This window comes from Chiloscyllium punctatum, chromosome 5, assembly GCF_047496795.1.
Source record: "Chiloscyllium punctatum isolate Juve2018m chromosome 5, sChiPun1.3, whole genome shotgun sequence".
Classification (NCBI taxonomy): Eukaryota; Metazoa; Chordata; class Chondrichthyes; order Orectolobiformes; family Hemiscylliidae; genus Chiloscyllium; species Chiloscyllium punctatum.
In genome coordinates this window covers 99,512,855-99,526,471 of record NC_092743.1, presented here as the reverse complement: position 1 = coordinate 99,526,471, position 13,617 = coordinate 99,512,855, and the positions used below count along the sequence as shown (strand labels likewise).

At 39.7% G+C, this 13,617-nt stretch overlaps 1 long non-coding RNA gene across 1 annotated transcript in view; it reads right to left on the bottom strand.

Annotated features, from left to right (window-relative positions):
* LOC140476764 (uncharacterized) overlaps positions 1-13,617 on the bottom strand; it is an 82,560-nt gene that overhangs the window by 39,201 nt on the left and 29,742 nt on the right. The window lies entirely within an intron of this gene.

Here is a 13,617-nt window from a genome sequence, read left to right as displayed (position 1 = left end):
GACAAGGAGAGCAGGCATGCTGGATATAGTAAATTAAAGTGATCAAAATTTTCCAGTTGACTCAGCCTATAGCCTACATAAACTAACAACCTTGTCGACCATCTGCCTGTCATGCTACAAGCTTTTTTTTAATCCATGTCTGGACCCTTCATTCCGATTTCATGATATCTAAAGATAAAGCAATTAAAAAAGAGATTTCAGTGAGTGTACCATTATTGTCTGCATTACTTCTAAAATATAATGACAATTGGCCCATATGGTTTGGAAAGGTATTTACATACAACAGTGGTGGAAAGACACTTGACTGGCACAACCTTTTCTGGGGGGAGAGAGTGGCGGGGTGCATAAATGTAAAATATCCCATGGAAAACGTGATCATCCAAGACACATTAACTGGTGGATTATTTTCCAAGAACAACAGCGGCAAACCTATCTCAAATTTCTCAAGCCAATTATTTGACGGTCATTGGCCATTTCATTCTATGTGTTCGACCTCGGACTTTGTGGGTCACAAAGTGTGATTTGTGACGACTGAGAGGGTTTTGCCTTTCAGTACAGCTCTACTTCTATTAAAATAAATCTGGTGTTAGCTATATTAAGGAGTTAACAGAAATTTTATTATGTGCCCATTCTTTCAAAGAAAATATTGCAAACACATGTGTTTCTTGGTCTGTCATTTTCCAGACACACATTTTAAATGCCTTTTACCTTTTAAAATGTAAGTAGGTTTTGCACTATATTTATTTTTTTAATTTTAGCTAATAAATTTGCAAGTTAACTCTCAACCTGCAGAAATGTGACTTCTTGGTTCTCTCTAATTACAGAATGTTGACAGTTATCTTAACATTTTTAAGTGCTTGTGATTTCTAAGTCATTTTATTTTGAAGATTGTGAAAGGACCAGTGCCCAGGCAGTTAAAATTTATGTTACCTTTACTGGATTAAATGTCCCAACCTCTGAGAATTTGCACAAAACATAACTTAGGTAAAACTTCAGGTGCTGCATCATCTTAGTAAAAATCTTCATCTTGTCAAAATTTATGTACAGCCACCTTAACATGGTATATTGTCTCAAAGCTACTTTGGAGTTATAGAGCAATTATCTACTTACATAAGGTTGGTGAAATAATTGCTTTATGGGCAGGGCATTTTTTAGAAAATAAATATTAAAAATTATTAAAAATGCCAAATAATACTGTGAAGAAAATTAATATTAATGTCACTTGCAGAAGATTAAAATCTTTTGGTTGTTTTCAATTACATGAAAATGTATGGATTTGATTTATCCATTTTTTTAATGTTGAAACTCTCTGTGGTAGTTAGGTTTTATTTAGTAATGCAAACATTAAGGGCTGAGTTTTTAAAATGCAAAGTCAATCAACATTTCCTGCAGGTAGAACTATTGACAATAAATTGCAATGTCATAATTTATGTTGAAGGTAAGAACTTCAATAACATTAGTTATCCTGTGCTATGGCTCATTACAACAGATATATTAAAAAAAACACGATTTTCAGAAAGTGCAATATCTTTCTGCTTCCTCACAATTATACATTTTTATTCTCTTTCATAAGAGATGCAAATATATTTAAACCAACAATGTTTGCCATTTAATTCAGAGCATCCAAACTGATTAATAGTACAATAATGCAGAGCAAACAAAAGCTGCAATTTTGATGTAAACGATTTGACATGTTCCTCGTGCCCACTTCTGTGTTTTTAGCCATAGCTGGCTAACTGCAAACTAGCTCTGCTTCTACATTCCCAGCTTTATATTTTATTGAATTGAATTTGTTCATTAAAACCAACAGTTCCTCACTCTATTTTTAAAAGTCTTTTTTCAGTTTACAAAACTAAAAATTTGTGATTTTTTTTTGGTCTGTGTAAATGTCAACACTCGACACCAGATGGATTTTGGTACGTCGAGTTTCCTGTGCAGGATTACTGGAGATGAATTCACCCAGTATCCGAGGCAGACTGTGATGTCTGAGGCACACACTGGCTCAAACTGTTTATACTCATGCCTGATATTTTCAAAGGGGTTTTTAATCAGAGTGGCGGCTTATTGATCAATGACAGATATGGGCAACAACTTTTGTATGCTGCTGCTGCCGGATTTTTTATCTGAGATAATATTTCTCTCTTAAAAGGCATCCTCTCTGCTATGTATTAATTAAAATCTAAATACTAAATATTGATTGATGCGTTATCAGGCCATAGCAGTTGGACTCTGTCACATTGATTTTTGCTGTGATTTATTATCATATTTAAGAAAAATCATTTTGTGTGATTATACAGGGGAAATAGACTTTAGGGAGGGTGTAATTCTTTTGTATCACTTTTGTTGTGTGTAAGACGGGCCAATTTCTCAATTGCAGCTGAGATCACAGATATCCACTACCATTTCTTCTCCTTTGCTTGCGACAGCTAATGCTTTAAGCCTGCACAACCAAAGGATCATGGGCTTGTCATTAGGAATAATGGGTTTTAGGATTACTTTCTTAATCAGGACATGGATTAGCAGATGGTATGACACCAACATCTAAAAAAAATCTCTGTCGTTATTAGCAAAATATTGGTTTAAATAATGCCATAAAGCTGAAGGAATTGTGGTTGTTTAGCTGTTTGTACCTTTCATAATGACCACACTGCATTCAGGTTTAGATACTGAAGATTATTTGTTGCCGTTTTGCTAAATACAGTTGCCTTTTATCATTAGGACCAATGTTATTCGTAACAAACTGAGAGAGCTAGAACTAGAAAGATTGTAGAGTTTGGACGCCATCTTAGCTTCGGTAAGAAAAGCAACCTTGGAGAAATCAAGTGAAAAGAGTTACAAAATAAAATTGTACGATATTACTTGTCAGTTCTGTAATTGGCCTTCCAGGATAATTCAAACAAACATAGCCAGTGAGTAGCTAATACAGAGCAGGCAAGTCCCATGATTTGGGCTGAGTAACTGAATCTATGTGAAGACAAAGTGAGTACCTGGAATCAGAATCCCTGCATTTATGAGGCTACAAACTGTGAAATGTGAGACCATCTGGGGAGAGCAGGTAGAGGACGTAAAAACTCAGTTTTTTAAATCGATAGCCATGTTCACTTAAACTTTCAGTTAGATGGTGAGTTCAACTACCTGAATTTGCAGAGGAATTGTCTTTTAAAAAATTGGATTTATTGAACCCATTGGGCCCTAAATGCAATGCTAACTCTGACCTGAGTGGGAAACCAGTGTCATTGTGAATTCATGTCTGAAGAGACTTGGAAGCACAGCAGAGCATTTGAGATCAGTTCTTTGACTGCAGGTTCCAGGAGGAAACAAATGGTCCTCTGGGCCACACAGTCTCCATTCCCCACATCTCTCAAACCAAATCTCCAACCTTTCCCCATTCTGAGGCCCCAACCCCACAGCCCCACCCTAAACAATGAACAGTCAGCAAAATTACTTCTTATTCATTCACAGAATGTGAAAATCACTAGCAAGGTCAGCATTTATTGCCATCCCTACAGTAGAAGGTGAAACCTCCTTGAACGACTACAGTCCACGTAATGTACATACACCCACAGCCAGGAAGGGAGCTCAACCCAGTAACAGTGAAGGAACAGTGACATAGTTCTAAGTCAAGATGGTATGTGACTTGATGGGTAGCTTGCAAGTGGGAGTAATCCCTTGGGTCTTCAATTCTTGTCCTTCTAGACGGTAGAGGTCACAAGTTTGGGAGTCTTTCCACCTGAGAGCAAAAATTTCCTGTTCTCATTTCAAGTGTTTTGGCCCAACATGAAATGAGGCCTGATGTGATCCCCACAACTGTCAAATACTTGTCATTGCTCGCAGGAAAAACAGGCCACTTTGCTAAACAACCAGGGAATTGATGTCATCCTCTGGCACGTGGAGGTTGGTCAAGGAGTGTTACCGGGTCTATGGATAACAAGGGAGAATAAAAGTTGCAAATGAAAAAAGGTGGTGTGTGCGTGGAAGTTAATAGATGATTTTGCAAAGGACAATGGTTGACCAATTCAAGAAATACACTTCATATTATTGTTAAACTGCTGAATCTGAAATCATTTAGCTTGTGTATTCTCATTGCATATTTCTGAGCAGAAAATACTTTTGCAGCCCAACATAAGTGGACTTAAACTGTGGCATGCAGCAAGTATTATCATCACATTGATACTAAAAGTCCCCTGGTACCAACGTTCCGACAAGCAATGTCACTCACTGTGGTAAGTATCTTTCCAAGGTCAGCTCAGACAAGGAATTATAATGAGATTAAACCTCATTGCTGAGGTCTTAGTCCATTTTACTCATTGTTCAGGAGTAGAGAAATTGTATTATTAGAGTGACAAATCTTCCCAGCTGAATCTCTGAGCTTAATCTATAACCAGCTGACATTCCACCACTCAATTTTCACACGACATATTCATGTGCAAAATGTAATATTTGACTGAAACAACAGACTCATTTTAGACAAGTTTTTGTTCATTGAAGATGGAAAAGTAAACAACTTTGCATGCTGTATATAAGGTATATAACACTGAGCATCCAATGAATGCACAGTTTTGTTTTTATTTCTCATATTTGTAGGAAACTCTTCAGGTAGGGAGTTATTACAGTATATCCCAATTCATTTTAATTTCCAGTTCCTCCACTGTCCCTCAATGTTAGCTCCAAGCTACATAAATCAGGTGGCTGCCAGCTACATAGGATGCCAACTGGGTAGCATACCAGGGTGCAAGCAGGCACATTAAGTGATGCAGTACTTAGCATATCTTGGGTGGTTGTCTGAAATTGGGTCTGGTGTAGACTGGGGATGAGGAGTATAATGTCTAGGGTGTCTTGTTTTTGGGGTGGGGTGTTGTGGAATCATGGCTGTGGGATTGTGAGGGAAGTGATGGGAACAGATTGGGTCAGGTCTAGCAGGGTGGACAGTCTGGCACAGTGTTGAGGGGGTGTTTGTTGGAATTAGGGATAGGTGCAGAGTGTCTATTGGTGACTGGGTTAATTTGGGTCTAGCAGCAAGGGGATTGGGTCGGTTTTAGTTGGTGGGGAGGTATTGGGTCTGATGGTGGGGATGGGGTATGGTTCCCTCTCTCTCAATGGTCTGGGGAAAGTGTGATGGAGGGGAATGTGTGATATAAGTATGGGATCAGTTTAATTTTTTATGAATTTGATGGAATGGCACAGTGGCTCAGTGGTTAGCACTGCTGCCTCACAGCACCAGGGTCCCAGGTTTGATTCCAGCCTCAGACGACTGTCTGTGTGGAGTTTGCACATTCTCCCCGTGTCTGCGTGGGTATGCTCTGGATTCCTTCCAAAGATGTGCAGGTCAGGTGAATTGGCCATGCTAAATTGCCCATAGTGTTTTGTATTAGTCAGAGGGGAAATGGGTCTGGGTGGGCTACTCTTTGCAGGGTCATTGTGGACTGGTTGCCCCGAAGGGCCTGTTTCCACACCGTAGGGAATCTAATCATATTTACTAACTATTGAGTGATACTTTACTAATTTCATTACTAACCCTAACCTCCAAAGTCTCAAATTTGAATGGAAAGTGGAAATTTCAATTACCTGGTATTTCTTTCAGAGAGTGCTATAATGGGCATTCCACAGGGTCCCCATGCGCAGCTCCCATCTACACTCGAATAATCACTGGTCATCAGAAAATGCAGGCCATCATAATAAGTGGTCTAAAACTGTGGCATGTGTAGAAAAATCAGTTGGCATCCTATGTAGCTGGCAGCCACCTGATTTATGTAGCTTGGAGCTAACATTGAGGGACAGTGGAGGAATTGGAAGTTAAAATGAATTGGGATATACTGTAATAACTCCCTACCTGAAGAGTTTCCTACAAATATGAGAAATAAAAACAAAACTGCTTGCACCCTGGTATGCTACCCAGTTGGCATCCTATGTAGCTGGCAGCCACCCCTACTCATTTAATATCCTGCTCCTGTCACCCAAACCTACTCATTACCCCTACTTAACTGGCATCCCATTCCCTCCACAGTTGGCACCCTACCTGCCTGGCACTCTATTTACTTGCCCTCTACCCCAAACCTTCTCATCATCCTAATATCTCACGTACCTTCTGTATTAACGGTTTGACAACAACTGTCAAAGTGGTTGTCAGAACCGTTACATTTCACAATGCAGCTAGTGGCTGCTGTGGAAAGGGGACGTGGTCTGCTTTCACATCTGACAGTCCTACGTTATGAAAGAACCGTGAGAATGGAAGTATGGCATCACGTTTCTGAGGGAGGCCTGAATGAAATCTCCTTTCAGAAGTGCACAGCTCTTTCATAAAAAGTAAACTGCCAGGGTGGCAATCCCAGCTGCCAGTGTGGTGAGGTTACCAATCAGCAGAAAATTGAGCCCTATATATTTTTGACATCATTATAGAGGCGCTGCTACACGCTGTCTCAAATGTAAGTGACAATCCAATCTCTTATTTTGATGGGTCCACACTAAGGGCCACTTCTGCCATCAGAATTTTCCAATTGAAATTTGCGATTCAAAAATGAATTCATGTGGCGGTGCAATGACAAAAAAAAATGGTTGCCAAGCAACAGGGAAAAGCCCCATCTCCAATTCCATTGGCGGCCATTTTCAAGGGCACAGGAAAGAAATGGGGCAGGGAAGGTGATGGCCGAGTAATATTATCGACCCGGGTACCTTGTTCTGGGGACCTTGGTTCAATCCCACCATGACAGTAGATAGAATTTGACTTCAATGAAAATCTGGAATTAAGAGTTTTATGTTGACCGTGAAACTGTTGGTAATGGTCAGGAAAAACCATCTGGTTCACTAATGTCCTTTAGGGAAGAAAGCTGCTGTCCTTACCTGCTCTGGTCTACATGTGACTCTACAGCAATGTGGTTGATGCTTAATGGTGGCCTAGCCAGCAACACTCATAGCCAACCCTATCCACCTCTATTGAAAAGCCTAAGATCAGACCATTTAGGATTTTCACTAGGACAGATGGGCTTCATGGGCCCCCTGCAATACTGTCAAGTGAGAAGAGGTGAGAAGAGCCACGGAGATAGGACAGAAGGCCAGGAAATTTCTCAACTCATAAGTTAGGGGATTTTCAGGGCTAAATGGTTCAAGTTAACTTGGCAAGAAATCACTGAGGAGGTGTTTAGAGACTGAAGATGATTTCATGTAAGGGCCAAATTTTGTGGAGACAGTAACTTTGATAAACCTACTCTTAGCGTTGAAGAGGCTCATATCATTTTTTTAAGTATCACAGGGAGGTTCAGATCTGTTCTCAGTACTCAATGAGGGAACAAATAAGCTCTTGAAAGAAATGACATCTGAGGCGGTCCTTTCAGTTGTCCCACTCCAGGGCTATCCCACACACTGACTCCTTAAGAAATATCAACAATTGACCAATCTACTTAGAGAAGATTGGTGGCTCTCTCCTGTCATCCCACCTTCATTAATACAGTAATTGGGTGGGTTTGAATAGAATTGAAGTTCTGTTTCAGATTGTTAACATTTTACTTTGCACACGAAGCAATGGATCTGTTATTGGGAATAAGATTATCCCATTGTTTGCTCCCCATGAATCAGCAACATGTCAAAGTCAAGTCGAATCATATGTCCCTTTCTTTCTCAGAACAGCACAGACTAGAAGAGTGGAATGGTGGGGGGGGGGGGGTGGAGGCTCATACAGAGAATTAATATTAGCACGTGTCTGTTGTTCAAATGGCCTGTTTCTGCGCTGTAATTACCGTGTACAATTATACCTTTAATCTTCTTTCTTTACTTTAACGTTATTCTTATTTCAGTTCTCAATGTAAATCAGGTAAGAATTCTGCTGATTAATGTTAATCACTTGAAAGGAAGACATCAAAGCATCAGCCTTGTACGCTCAATCCTCCAACCTATATTCCAGCTGCAATAAAGCAGAAAATGATGGAAATATGCAGCAGATCAGACAGTATCTGTGGACAGAGAATCACAGTTCATGGCTCAGGTTTGTGATCTTTCACCAGGTTTCAGATTTCAAGCTGTTGTGGTAGTTTGCCTTGGAGGTATATACCAACTCAACAGGTTTGTTCAAGAGCCGATCCTTACAGCAGTTAGTAGATGGCCTTCATAAGAAATGTAATGACTAACTTGAATCACTGAAATTTAGACATATTCACTTGGAAAGTCTGTGACCTTTACAATTGCCTCCATCACCATGGTAGTGCAAGGGAGCAACTGGATATCAACCTGATCATCAGCTGCTTCCTTCAATGATCAACCACCCAGATGCCAGATGCAGCTTTGCAAACTACCTCCAGCCATCAGCCTACCTGGACGAGATGATAGCAGTCATGTTTCAGGCAGAGAAGCATTGTGTTGCTGGACAACGAAAGCAGGGGCTGTGGAAATTGTTGCCAAAAGGTAATGGTTCTGAAAGGTTTAATATTGGAAACTGCATTAATCACAAATTATGCAGATGATGTCAAATAATCTTGGGTGGGAAATAAAGGAGTGGAGCTTGAGATCCTGATGGAGACAGATGTAACTTCTATTTATTGCTATCAGGCAAATAAAGCACAGAGAAACATAGAAAATAGCGGCAGGAGTGGGCCATTCAGCCCTTTGATTCTGGATTAGTGGTGCTGGAAGAGCACAGCAGTTCAGGCAGCATCCAAGGAGCAGTAAAATCGACATTTCAGGTAAAAAACCCTTCATCAGGAATACAGGCAGAGAGCCTGAAGGGTGGAGAGATAAGCTAGAGGAGGGTGGGGGTGGGGAGAAAGTAGCATAGAGTACAATAGGTGAGTGGGGGAGGGGATGAAGGTGATAGGTTAGGGGGGAGGGGGGAGTGGATAGGTGGAAAAGAAGATAGGCAGGTAGGACAAGTCATGGGGACAATACTGAGCTGGAAGTTTGGAACTAGGGTGAGGTGGGGGAAGGGGAAATGAGGAAACTGTTGAAGTCCACATTGATGCCCTGGGGTTGAAGTGTTCCAAGGCGGAAGATGAAGTGTTCTTCCTCCAGGCGTCTGGTGGTAAGGGAGCGGCGGTGAAGGAGGCCCAGGATTTCCATGTCCTCGGCAGAGTGGGAGGGGGAATTGAAATGTTGGGCCACAGGGTGGTGTGGTTGATTGGTGCGGGTGTCCCGGAGATGTTCCCTAAAGTCCTCTGCTAGGGGGTGTCCTTTCTCCCCAGTGTAGAGGAGACCGCATCGGGAGCAACAGACACAATAAATGATATTAGTGGATGTGCTGTTCCACCATTCATTATGATGAAGACTGATTGTCCAACTCATAGTCTGTTCCTGTTTATTCAAATGTATTTCTTGTTATTAAGACTCACCAGTAGTTCATCCTCTACCACTGTTAACCACATAGATCATGAGAATTAACGTAAAAAAAGAGACTGGTGGCAGCACTCTACCCCAACCATTACTGGTAGTGATTGTTTCTACATCACAACAGAATTTTTTAGGTGGATGAACCCATCCAAATAGCCCCTTGTCTGGATTAAAATGAATAATGTGTAGAAAAAGCATTAATTGCCATTTTGGCTGGAAATCTAAACATTAAGATGTCAAAAATTAAATTTAAAACAGTTAGCTTTTGCTTTCTTCACTTCGAATTTTGCTTTTAAGGCTCTCCTTATTCAAACTTATTTGGCCAGCATGGAGTTACAATTACTACAGGAATTTAGATTTGGGTTTCCCAAACATTGTAGGATTATTCTTGCATTAAAATCTGTAAAATAACCTATTAGTCGAGAAAAATGCAGCAATTTTTACAAGTGATTATTTTGCCTTATATTTCATAGATTAAGTCAATACTGACTGCCAAAAATAAAAACAGAAAAAGCTGGAAACATTCAGTAGGCCTGACAGCATCTGCAAAGAGAGAAACAAGAGTTAATGTTTCAAGTCAGATCAGACTTATCTTCAGAGCTGATTGTCATTCTGACCAGCTGGATCAGAATAAAATGCAATATGTAAGCAGATTTCCATTCTGTCCTCCATAAATTGGAATTGAAAAATGTCTTATTGGTCTATTTTTATCAAGTCATAAGACTCATGTTAATTCTAAAGCACTGATGATCAAATGGAAGCACTAATAACCAAGGCCTTGAATTAATCCATTTGCATTGGAATTCCAAGGAAAATCAACTAACTTGAAATTTATTTTTATTTTATTTCTGCCATCAAACAATGGATTAAAATATTCAGACTTTTATGTTTTCAAACATATAATAAACAAAGAAGAAAAGGTAAACCCCAGAAATATGAAGGGAGCGATATATCAATTTCCCTATTTATCCTGTAACTCTGTCAAAATTCACAGTTCACGGGATGATACCATGAGAAGCAAGGCTTTTACAGATCGATGGTACATCTGTAGCAGTTATTGAGGCTGGTCCCTCCTCGCACACCACCCAGAAAATGAAGCAGCCCCCACAGGTCCTTTGTGTTATGGGGCATTGCTTATTATTAAAAAAATGTTATCCTGTAAACCTTAAGGATGCAAGCCCTCAGCATTTTTGTGGGTTTTCCGCTGCCATTTGGTCTCTCGGAAATACACAGTGGCTTAATCAGATGGTCCAATTTCAGCTCAATCTTAATTATTCATTTTTATTTCCCTACTTATTTTTGCCCACTATGGCACAATTGGTAACTTTGGCTTTCTCAATCAGACCTGATCAGATAATCAGAGAAAATCAAACTGCATGGGATATTCTCGGTGCCCACCTACTGGTACTCAAAAATCTACGTCATTTTATAAGCTGACACCAGGAACATATCTGGCCAAGCATTATATGAATGATTCATTCAGAGTACACAGGTATCTTCTATTTCATAGCCATGGATTCTTGCCCATCCTGTTTGTACATCAAGATGATCACGGCCTTAAGAAATTCCATTGGCTGTACCCTTTCTCAAGGTCCTGGCACACCAACCTTACATTGCCCACTGGGCACTGCACCATCTACAGCAAAGGTATCTGCACCAATTCTGCAGTATATGCGATCCGTAATCTGTGGCTCAAAAACTTAGCTATATCTCCATGGGCACAAATTGCAATGCTGATTGAATGCTGAGGAAGATGCAATGGAGAACTACAATGGACTGTCACGTCCACACCTTTCTTCTGTCGCATAATCCACATTTCAGCAACTGTCAAATAGGCAGCTGGGTGCTATGTTACTCTGTCATTTATCTTCAGCTTGACTTTTTTTTCATCTTCCCTTTAACCTCTCTGCCCCTTCACCCCGGACTATTGCTTTTCCCAGAGTTTCCCAATTTCTGCCATCCAATTGTGTGACAACCTTGCTTCTATGATGGCCCTTGTGCCTCTGGATCAGAAGATAATGGGTTCAAGACCCAGTCTGAAATCTTAACTACATAACTACATGAACCACAGTGCACTGTTGTTGATGCCATCTTTCAGATGACAGATTTAAAGGCCCTTTATACCTCCTCAACGGTACGACATCATCCCTTGCAGTTTATACCCAATGCACTGACGAAGTAATAATACAGAAGCTGCTTTAATTAACATTCATTCCTCATGTAACAACAACAAAACAGCCATTCAAATTGCTGCAAAATACAGCTTTATTAGTCCATTGCAAAAATACATTGGTATTTCTTGATAATGAGGATAGGGCTATAGCTGTTTCATCTCCACTTTAACCCTTAAAATTCTCTTGGCATGTCCCTTTCTGGTCTGCTGTCTGAACCTATGTAAATCTCCACCTGATGTTATGACCTGCCTCTGGGGAATTGATAGCAAATAGCAAAATGCCATTTAGATCTGCCTTAAACCCTCTAATGGCTAGTTAAGTCAAGCCTACACGTGTGAAAAGAGAAAATATTTTATGTTCTGGAGCATTTCAGATCTCCCACCAACCTCTGTATTACAGCACAATAACATCCCTCTGCAGCTGAAGAAAGTTGGAAGGCTTTAGCACTTTATGTAAAACAATATCTGGCCTCCTGATTACTACTAGTATTTTGATGAAACCTGTTATATTTATTTCATTATAAAGCTACATGTTTTATAGAATGAGACAATGGTGCCATTCAAACGTAAAACATACAGTCAATCTTTTCTGCTCAGTCTTTCAAAGAACTAGTTAATTAGCCCCAACTCCCTGCTCTATTACCACGGGTCTACATTTCTCTCCCCTCCATTCTTCTTTGGAAATTTATTATTGAACCTATTTCCCTGTGACAATGTATTCCAATTCACTGTGTTGAAAAATTCTCCTGAGTTTTCCTTTATTTCTTCTATCAATTAATTTAAATCGATCTCCTCTCCAATAAGTGGCAAGTCTTCCCTTATCCATCATATCAAAACACTTCATGATTTTCAACACCACAGTAAAATGGTCATTTAATCTTCTCTGCCATAAGAATAGTAATCCTAACATCTTGAGTCTTTCCAGGTAGCTGAGGTCCCTCAGTTTGTATCACAAACAATGTATAGAATCAATATAGCAATTCTCACATAACATTAGGAACTCTGGCATTTTTTGGGGACATCCAGGTGCAGACAATAACTTGAAGTCAGTTCACTTGAATACTTTTCTCGCATCACCTGCTTTTCCATAAGAACCAAAAAATGATGGGGACTGTAAATTCTAGCACCAGCGCTAATGGCTGCTTATGAAAATTTGGATGAGGAAAATGGATGATGGAGAAGCACAGGGAGAGCCATTGTGTAAAAAACAACCTTAGAGCAATATATTCCCAATGATTACACTGGAATGCAATACCTCTCCATCTCTCTAACTCCCTTTCTCCTTTAAGATCTTCTTCAAACCTACCTCTTTGACTAAGGTTTGGGCATTTATTCTAATATCTTCTTAATGTGGCTTGATGTCAAATGCTGTTTGATGTCACTCCTGTGATATGCTTTGGGCTATTTCAACTTGTATTAAGGTAATATATGAATATAACCTGTTGTTGATGGCCTTGACATGTTACAGGCCTCATTTATCTCACAAGCAAAGTTCTTTGACTTAATGTGCTCCCACGATTATATTTTCATTTCCAACATGCTTTTACGATTTGCTTTAAATCTATTGACTGTAATGGCGGTTGAAGGATACTTCATGTGCCAAAGTATTGTTTAAATAAATTATTACAGTTCTCCCAGAGTGCAAATCTACTGGCAACAGGGATAAGCTGTTCACATGGCACTGAATCCCTTTGAATCATAATCCAAACACTGTCATGTCCTGAACAGTTTAACTTGTTTTTCCTAAATTTCCTGTCATGACATATCACAATACAATTTCATAAATTAGTGGTTCATAAATATCACTCATTGAAAATGTATTAGTTATTACTCACTGGTTTTATACCACAATGCATCTATTATTTATGGCAGCTCATCGCGACAGCAGGTACTTTTGGTTTGAAATCACACTGTTCAATATCAATAACAAATCCCTCAATGGATTAGCATATAGTTTCTTGTCCACTAATTTAACAAAGGCTTTAATATGTCTAAAAACAACAATCTTGATCCCTTTGGAGCTGTAACAATCTTTTATACAGTACATGTGGCCTATAGAAAAGTCTTTAACTCTTCCCATTAGAGCCAATGTAATCAGCCACACACACGCTAAATGTGTTAAAATGATGATGTAA